General features: G+C 34.0%; 2 long non-coding RNA genes across 3 annotated transcripts in view; both read left to right on the top strand.

Annotated features, from left to right (window-relative positions):
- The first annotated feature begins 508 nt into the window (after positions 1–508).
- Positions 509–10,219, top strand: part of LOC149212477 (uncharacterized) — a 35,432-nt gene continuing 25,721 nt past the window's right edge. Inside the window, exons 1-4 of one of the 2 annotated variants that reach the window (XR_016250772.1) lie at positions 509–823; positions 961–1,208; positions 1,614–1,733; positions 2,262–2,345. This is a non-coding gene — a long non-coding RNA (uncharacterized LOC149212477). The other variant, XR_016250771.1, reaches the window with a different exon arrangement.
- On the top strand, positions 2,472–3,360 carry LOC149212479 (uncharacterized). The gene is made up of 2 exons (XR_016250240.1): positions 2,472–2,778; positions 3,025–3,360. It is a non-coding gene; the product is annotated as an uncharacterized LOC149212479 (long non-coding RNA).

Raw genomic sequence — 10,219 nt, 5'->3', positions numbered from 1 at the left:
TGCGTTTTAATATTATATTATTTTGATGACTCTTGGAGTTTTAAAAGGATTTCCTCACCTCACTCGAGGTATTTTGAAATGATAAATCTTGCAGTGATATTTTCAGCTTGGGATGTAGATCGAAGCAACAAAGAGGATTTACAAATGCACCTCTTAATTATTTACAAGTATAATAAGCGTGTTGCTACTTATTTTACGGGAGTCATATGTACATGAATTAGAATGAAACTATTTAGAGTATTTTTCTTTGTAAATTTAGTGGATGCTAAATCAAGATAAATCGCTGGCTCTGATAATTCCTTATATCAAGGGAATAAAAAAAATCAAACTCATGGTTAGCTACGGTGTAACTATATTATAAAATTTTAAATATATAGGTTGGTTAATAAGATATACAGTTACGAATCTCTAAAGTTTTGTGTCAGCGAAATCTATAGAACACTCTCGAAGTATGAGTTTTCGGGCACTCTTTCAACGTAGAGGTGTCAGATGTAAGGACCAGCTGAGATGTCAGCAGATCCAGGTTCATCACTCCCTAGGGTTTTCAATCAACGGTTCACATGTAAGGAGTTCCTTTTACCCTCGTTCTTGCTGCGTTGTGCCGAGTCCATTTGCGTCGCTGCTCCTCCTGGAAAGAAGCTCTGCAACCTCGCCCCTCGTCTCTGATTCAATTGCCATTACGACTGCAATCTTTACGCTCCAGGAAAAGCCAGCGCATGGAGGCATGAGGCCCATCTGGAGAAGTTAGGGATTAACAATTGCAACTCACCTTTGATTGCCTTTAAATTCCCTTTATTTTTTTCGGTACGGGTGATTACAAACGGTAAGTTCCATTGTGGGTTTGCTCTACACGGTATTATTTCCTCATCATTTCTATATTGGTGGTCCAAATAACTTCGAAGGCTCACGTAATATAATAGCCTCTGACAGAATTTTTTGTAAAAATTCCGAGTTTGGCAGGAGTTAACCTTTTCTAAATGCGTCGCTTCCTATTTCTGTTCAGAACTCCAAGGGGTGTCTGTGTAGCGCCTCGAATTTTCAGGAATGGAAGTACCGTTTTTTTTTTCTGCTCTCGTATCTCATTTAATAGATACAGTTTCTTAAAAAGCCTAGGTAATAGTTTGGTAATTCCTTAGATTGCAGGTAAGATTGCTATTCCGTCGTCACGACCGTGTTGGTTAACAGTTTTTCGACTGCTATTATTCCAGGTGCTTCGATTATTAATTTTTTTCTTTCCGCCTATGTTGTCTTTCAGAGTCTTCGCTTGAAACCCTGCTTGAATAATAAGTTCGTTCCTAGATAGAATCTAGGGTTTCAGATCATTGGATATCCGCTATAAATATTTCAAGGGATCTTTGCTCACAACTTACCTACCCTAAGTCCTGAGGATTTGGTTCAATGTTTCTGTGGGGACCCACAGGTCTTGTTCAAACTGTTCAGTTATAATTTCTTCAGTTGAAAAAACCCCACCGAACCTGATTAATTTTTTTAATCTCTGAATTTTGTAAATTTAAGACTTGTGCTCCAAAAATGGTAATGGCGTTACAGTTTCCTTGATTGCCCGCTCGATATGTTTATGTATAACTTACTCGAAATATGGTATGAATCGACAGATATTTCCAGTGTTTTCTAGTTTCGATCTTCGGCCTTCATTGTCCTTATCACTGTTAAGTGACATGGGGAACCTGGCCTACACTGTTATGTGACATGGGAAACCTCTCTTATTGGCAAAGGTTAGTTCGGCCCTCTTCCGGCCTGAACGTACTTTACATCTTCATTCTGGGTATTTCATTTTTTATTTTTATTTATTATTTGATTTTATCTTTTATTTATTGTCTTTCCTTTTTGTTAATTTATATGTTAAATTTACAGAGTGAAATGTGTATTTAATATACAGTTCTTGGTCTGTAGTGTGACATGGTTGTGCATAGTAAGATCTGGCCGTTCCTTCTTCTAAAAATATATTAGTTCGATGCTTGCTTTGACTGTTCTTACAGAGTTAAAAGAGTATTTAATATAATACTATAAAGAGTATTTAATATAATAGTGTGTCTGTAGTCTATTTAATATACGGTTCTTGGTCTGTAGTGTGACATGGTTATGCATAGTAAGGTCTGGCCGTTCCGTCTTCTAAAGATATATGCTTTGACTGTTCTTACAGAGTTAAAGAGCATTTTCTTTTGAACTATCGGTTAACGGTTTTTTGTTTTGTTTTGTTTTAAAATTATTCTATGTAAATTATTCTGTTATTAATTTTGAAGGTTCAGGATGGCTTGTCCCAGGGCATGATTTGAAAAGGGACACTAGCAATTAGGCCCTCTACACAGGGAACCCTACCCTTAAAGGTCAGTGTAGCGACCAAACTGTCCATAGGCTACCTGCCTGCTTACTTTACCTTTACCTTTGTGATATTGTTGCATCTCTCACTGTATCTGTTCCTACCTTTGTGATATTGTTACATCTCTCACGAAAGTAATGTCTAGAAAGGTTGTGCTTCCGACACTCCCAACACAAACCAGACAGATAAGAAATCTCAGAAATCCGGGGCGAAGAACGATACCGCACAAAAGAAAGACAATCCTTGTTTGGAATAGGAAGATGAAATAACCATAATGCAGGCTCTTCTGGACTGTATAAAAGAATGCTATCTTCTTGTCTGAATTATTGTGATTTCATCTTTTTTATTCCAAACGGGATGTCTACGACCGACAATACACAACCAATTGCAGGATGCAAGAACACAATACAAAGAAGCTGAGAGAGTTCTAGATTGACACGGTTTGCTACATCTCTACAACTAATTTCAAAAAGATTATGGGTAATAGATTTACAGAGCATGCTGCAAACCCATAAGCAAAGAATAAAAAAATAGAGCAGAGATGCTCAGTCTCGTCATTTTCATTTCTGTTTAATTTGTTTTGTTTTGTCTTTATTTTATGTTTACCGACTTGTTAAATGTTTGAATTATATTTATCAATCAATGAGTAACATTTTGAAAAGACATTGATTCCATCTTTTGTACAGCGTGTTCTGGGGGCATTTGCAAAGGTTGTGACAAGGCAATCTCTCCTCCAGGATCATTTTTAAGCCTTTGCTGCTTGTTTGTTGGGAGAGGGTGTTCTTGGTGCATATTAAGAATGGAGCTGCAAAGGTTGTTACAGCGCAATCTCTCCTCCAGGATCATTTAAGCCTTTGCTGTTTGTTTGTTGGGAGAGGGTATTCTTGGTGCATATTAACAATGAAGCTGCAACACGAAGCTAATTTATTTTCATAAATCAAAGAGTATGGACTGATGATTTTGTTCATTATAGTTGTATTAAAATTTGGCTAATACATTGTTAGTACTTATATTTTAGCTTATAGTTGTATTACAATTGGCTAATACATTGTTAGCACATATATTTTGGCTTGATTGTTGTGGAAGGTGCCCCACCATAATGTAAGGTCACTCTTTCTTTAGGAATATAAGCACATCGATGAATCAATGTTGTGCCGTATTTTCAAAATGGGGGTTACTCTTTCTAATCAGAATAGTGGATCTGTGTGCATTTACACTATTATGATTATGAAGAAAATAGAATCAAATTTTGCGCTTAAAGAAAGAAATAAAATTAGCACATATGCTTCTATTGGGAAAGCATTTATGCCTTGGAGCTGTAGATTACTTATGTCAAATTACACATTTGTAATTTACCTCGCAATATGCTCGGCAAGCGTTGTATATCTCTCCAGTTTGCAACATTGTAGATTACATATGTCGAATATGATTTGAGAAATGCATGGAGCTTCGTTAGTGTAAATAAAACCCGAGCTTAGACAGGTTTCAGTACATTATACGTGATTACTTGGCCTGAATCAAACCTGAGCTTAGACCCATTTCAATACTTCATACGTGGTTAGACAGGTTTCAATAATTCAAACATGGGCTTATGAGCGAATTTGACATATGCAATTATAAATCTTGGTTATTCCAGGAGATGGATACATGAGTTATTCCATAAGGAAAATCTTACTTGCTAATTGTCTGTGTCACAATAAACTTAGTGAATCATATCTAACATTGGAGAATTCGATATTTGAACACAATTTAATGGAATCTGTCATTACTGAACATGCGCTACAACAAAGCCAAAGTGCATATCCATAAGAACGACTGCAAATAAATAAAACTTCACATGTTTAAAATTTCTTTCTATTTCGTGTGGCCTTTGGATTCATTTTCTCAATTCTAGCAAATTTGTCATCATTGGACATGCACCTACAACAAAGCCAAAGTGCATATCTATAATAACTACTGCAAATAAATAACACTTCCGAGTGTTTAAAATTTCTTCCCGTTTCGTGTGGCCTTTGATTTCAAAATATTTCGGCACCCGTCTGAATATAAAACTCAAGCTTATTCAAATTTTCAACTTTTGAATCACTGATTTTCCGTCATTACAATCACCGACCAACTTTTATCTTTTGTGCTTTCGCTATTTCATCTTCAATATTTGATGGAGTGTCAGCTTTTATTGAAGATGTTACACATGGATTGTAATAGAGAGGAAATTACATCATTTACAATGCAAATATTTAAGTCATAGACTGAATGCAATTATGAATTAATCCTTCAAAACTTAATTAGCAACTTCTACAAGTATAATATTACGTTACCAACTTTTATTACAATCATATTTGAATAACAGATAGCAGAAAACATAAAATAGATTGTGCGTCAACAATTCCTAACATATTTTAGAAAGTTAGTCACTTTAGTTAGATAATCACTTTACTCTTCATACATAGAACTACCAAACCACGAGACAAAATGATATTCAATTTCTTTGGGACTGGAGATATATATAATATTCGGTACAAGAAGCAAGGCCTGTGGGGATATATATAATATTCGGTACAGGAAGCAAGGCCTGTTGGGATATATATAATATTCGGTACAAGAAGCAAGGCCTGTTGGGGTCCGTTGTAGGTAACCTAACAATAGAAACTGCAACGTCACTATCTCCCCAGTTTACCTACAAGTTTGACTTGTTATGCTTTATACAATCCTTAAACGAAGCCCATTCGGTTGCATGATACGACTACAGGTTAAGGGGGAAAAGCACACACTCTTTTCTACCACAAAAATGGTTAGAAGTCGGAAATGACTGAAGGCTTGTAGCCCTGCCCAGTGTCAGTCTTCTATCTACCAATTATCTAACCCATTATTGTTGCATATTTTTATTGTTACATCTATTTATCATAGAACAATGAACATTGCACCTAAACTTGTAAATGACCTTAAGGCCTATAGCCCTGCCTAGTGTCTATCTTCTAGATACCGATTATTGTAACCCATTATTGTTGCATATTTTTATTGTTACATCTATTTATCATAGAACAATGAACATTGCACCTAAACTTGTAAATGACCTTAAGGCCTATAGTCCTGCCTAGTGTCTATCTTCTAGATACCGATTATTGTTGTTGCATTTTTTCATTGTTACATCTATTTATCATAAAACAATGAAAATTGTACTTAAACTTGTAACAATAAGCGATTTATGATAAAAATTAAAGCTATCCCTCTAGCCATTGACAACTTGATAATAATTTTTTTGAGACTCCAACCCCTCAAATTTTAATTTATTGGCACATTTGTAAGACTATCAACTCCACAAAAACACACTTTGGAGAAAAAACAATAGAACTATGGCAGGAATTATAAAAAAGAATTAAAAAGAGTGAAGCCTTTGTATACCTTTTCTGTGGCAGTGACGCGACTCTCGTAAGTTTTTTTTTGCAAGATTACAACCTCCGTTTAGCGTTTCTTTTCTTTGGCATCTTGTGATCAACTTTTCAATTATTTCTTTGTATACGCTGTCGAGTCAGCTATTGCATGTTACAAGCTATTGTCTCTTCTGTTGCAGTGTGGTGCTAGGAAAAATACCTGTTGCAATGTGCTATAGGAAAAATAGTTGCAGCGAGCGAGGGGGTGAAGTGAGGGTGTTTTATCAATATTTTACTCACTTCACATTTCCAATTTCGTATTTTGATTTGTGCACGCAATTATTGTAAAGTAAATAAGTATATGTAAGCGACTGTTTCCAATTTCGTATTTTGATTTGTGCACGCTACTATTGTAAAGTAAATAAGCATATGTAAGCGAATATCCAAATAACTAATATGATCAATTTTAATCAATGCATCTTTATTTGATCAATTTTAATCAATGCATCTTTATTTTATTATTTACATCTTTATTTTATTATTTATCAATTAAATACTAACCATGAACAATTAAATAATTAAATAGTAACAATGAACAGTAAGAAGTAGGAATATCGTTAGTCACACAAGAATCCTACGAACACAAATGAACAAGAAGATTTTTAGGTGGAAACAAAATGTGGGTGAAAACCACTGTTAATGTCATTTCTGTTCTCTTCTTTTATTAAAAGATTTTTTTTACAATCTTGTACTAGTATAGACAGTGTGCAAACACCCACTTGTAGAAGGTATAACCTTTTCACGTTTTCCAACACCTATCAAGGTAGCTCCAACCTAATTACTTTGTTTACCAACTACTATCGAAAAGGTCGACCACTTTTAATAATATTTCATTCTGGATTCACTTTTATTTATAAGGCCAAACCAAATAATTTTGACACAATCAAATCACCCAATCACTGAATAAGGCCAAACCAAGTAATTTTGACACAATTAAATCACCCAATCACTGAACTCGCTGAATCATCAAATCAATCACTAAAACTTAATCAATCAATGCAAACTAGATCAAACCAATCCATATTAGATCAAATCAGTGCAAAACCATTCATAAGTATACCTTACCATGTTACTGTTTTGAATTATACTCGCTTATATACACGCTTTATCTTAAGAATACCTATGTACAAATTTCAAATTACTAATCCCTGAATCTGGGTTACTTCAACACTGAATCTTATACTCAATCCATCATAGATTACCGTATAGTAGTATCATCAACCATCAAGAATTCATTCCATAACCAAATCAATCTAACTAGTGTTGTGAAACAAAGATTATTATGATTGAGACATCATAGACAGACAAAAACAAACATAACAAAACTGATCAAATGTCATCAACAGGCTATACTGCAAAATCTTAGCATGTGTATGCGAATTTTACAAAGCACATCCACTTATGTACATGCTTACTATTCTTAACATGCGTGAAGATTTTGAATTTTCGCAAAATATATACGTCACTACTTAGAAGCATATACACATGTACGCGAATTCTCAAAGGAAAATCAACATGCAGACCTAAAATCACTGAGTCGTATCTTCTCTGCAACCACAATATTTGTCAAACCCAAATCTCGACTTACACACAATTACAGTCACACATCATTATACCATCATCATAGATCTATCAAATTAGAAATAAATTAACCAATATGTATTTATTTTAGATCTATCATATCTGATCCATCTCCAAGTTCCCTGGTGCACATTTGTTTAAGACCAAAATCATTCATAAACAATTTAGAACTTGCACATCTTAGCACTTTGATCTCCATTTCTTTAGACAATACCTTGGTTAGATCTCCATCCCTTTATATAGTATTTTCTTTAGCCAATACCTTGGTTATGTTGTAAGCGTTTTTTGACTAACATTATAATGTTATTTTCCGACTCGAAAATTCATGAACAGAAAAATATCTTTTTAGCAAATTTAACTATTTATCTACGGCATCTGCGTCTATTTGACCCTCGAATATGGGGATTTCAAAATTAACTTGTACCTTAAAAGGTGCGACGTTTCGAGAGTCATCGCTAGAAGTCGATGCATCACCTTTTGGTAGCCACTGAAGGCTCTGTGCAAAGCTATCCATCTTCGCGTTCTTTTGTCGCTTGAGGCTTCTTTGAGCAAGATTTTGATAGGGCCTTCTTCCCCTTCGTCTTTTTTCTCATTTACCATGGGAGGCCGTCGGGATTTGTGACGCTGGTCTTGCAAAAGTTCTACTAGTTCAAGCCCTAACTCCTTATATCCTGACCTCATTGGGGATATGCAAAGAAAAACAGAGAAAAAACAGACTGTTCTGATACCACTGATCCGGATTTAAATAGAAACATAACAAATTACAGAGATAACCATAAACACAGATATGCAGCGGAAATAATACTTCATTTCATTAAATGTAAAACACTGAAATATGCTTGCAAACAGTGACGGAAAAAAATAAGCTAGGGCAATGGTAGCTTATCTCTGAGAAGAAATGTGGCGACTACATGTCTCTAAACTGTGTTACAATGAGGCTCAAAGCCCTATTTATTGTTGAGAAACAATGTAAAAACCTTCACATCTCGAAATCTAATCCTAGAAGATGAAACACCAAATTGTGGGAATCGTTTGGGTAAATTGGTACATCAATTTCCTGGGGTCGTAACTTTGGCATACGATCTCCATTTGACGCGTATAATAGCTTGTTAGAAAGATATCCTAAAAAAACGTCGTTTAGGGCCTCAAAACGGCGCCGGAAGTTTAGAACCCAAAAAACAGCTAAAAATAGTAAACTGTGCTACATTTTAGGAAACTAAAAAAAACTAAAAGAGACAGTTGTGCGGGTCCAAATGAAATAGGTGGGTGGCCACAAACATCCACTTGGATCAATCATTGAGAAAATGATTATTGTGGGTTGGAAAGTGTATTATGATCTAAAAAACAATTATAAGTTGATTGATCATTGGGTTTGGAATAAAAAATGTTCCTCTTTGAGATTCTTGTCACCCCTATTATTTTATATGGTTGAGGTTTGAGGTTGCAGTATATATAAAGAATTGTAGAGGAAGACTAAAAGTAATTTATAACCTAGAACTTTAAAATTAAAGGGAATAACCCCTATCTTATCCTTGTGTTTGAAGCTAACATCTCTCCCATTGACAACATGGCTATGTTTAGGTACTTGATGTATAAAATTAAGCTTTACAATATGGGAGTCAAGAGGTTCTCAAAAATTGCTTTTAACTTTAGCTAAAAATCCTTACTTCTCGCTCAAGTGGGAACGACATAAGGATGCCCAATTTTGGTTAGACCATTGGGGGATAAAAACGAGATCATCTTGGAGGAGAAAGATAATATTAAAATACTATTGCTTTCAAATTTAAAGATAAGTTGTGGGATGATAAGGAGCTAGAGGGGAAAATGATGATAACATATTATAAGGAGGTGATCAACCACAATCTTGCTAACTGTAATTATCCTTTTCTTGCCCAGTACTAAGAAGAAAATGAACATTGCGAATATAAGAACTCATGCACATGCACTCCCAAAACAGTGAAACCCCTTGGGATGAAAGAATTTGTCACCTTTACAATATTAAGAGGGTAGAAACACTTTTTGTTGGATTGCTTTCAAATTTCGAAAACATTTACCAAACTACCAACCTTCTTGACTTGTTAAGTTAGGAAAACTATAATAATCCGGGGACATTTTTTTGACATAGAAATAAAATATCAAAAAGTTTCAATTAATCTCTACTTACTTAAAGTCCATAAACCACACTAGTATCAATAAAAATTAATCATCATCAGAATTAAAATAAAATAAAATAAATATTACTAAAAAATATTTTGATTGAAATATTATTAATAAAAAAATATTTATTTATATTATAATTTATTTTTTAAAATTATAATAATAAAATTTTATGAAAATGTAATTTAACTTAAATATTTTCATATCATCCACTACGTCATGACAATATATGTATATTTTGCCCTAGGTTTTTCCATTCATCATTAAAACCATCTTGCTCTTCTGGCTAGCTGCATAATGAAAAGTGAATTTTGTTAACTTTATGAATCTTGTTGGCTTTATGTGCCGGAGGTCATTTTGTATAAATATTTGTATAAACGTCCGTACTACCTGCTACTTACCTGCTACTTCCATTCTAGTACAACAATTACTTGCGACTAGGGGTTAAATTTGACGCCCGCGTGTTTGTATTTAGCTTTTTTATCTGTAAAATATGTTTTAATTTCAAATCTCCACGTCATGTGTAACTTGCCATTAATTTTTAAAAACGTCATATTGACGGGCATGTTTAAAAATTAAAAGTTTTACATTTTTTTATTATTATAAATTATATATATATATATATATATATATATATATATTTAACATTACAAGTTACGTTATATTATTTTTATACCGTATAATCTTCGGCAACTTGCAAGTTTAGCATTTA

Source organism: Pinus tabuliformis, chromosome 1_1 (assembly GCF_031772625.1).
Source record: "Pinus tabuliformis cultivar Carrire ecotype Pingquan chromosome 1_1, CPIR1, whole genome shotgun sequence".
NCBI lineage: Eukaryota > Viridiplantae > Streptophyta > Pinopsida > Pinales > Pinaceae > Pinus > Pinus tabuliformis.
Note: the sequence above shows the minus strand (reverse complement) of the source record. Positions and strands in the feature narration are given on the sequence as shown.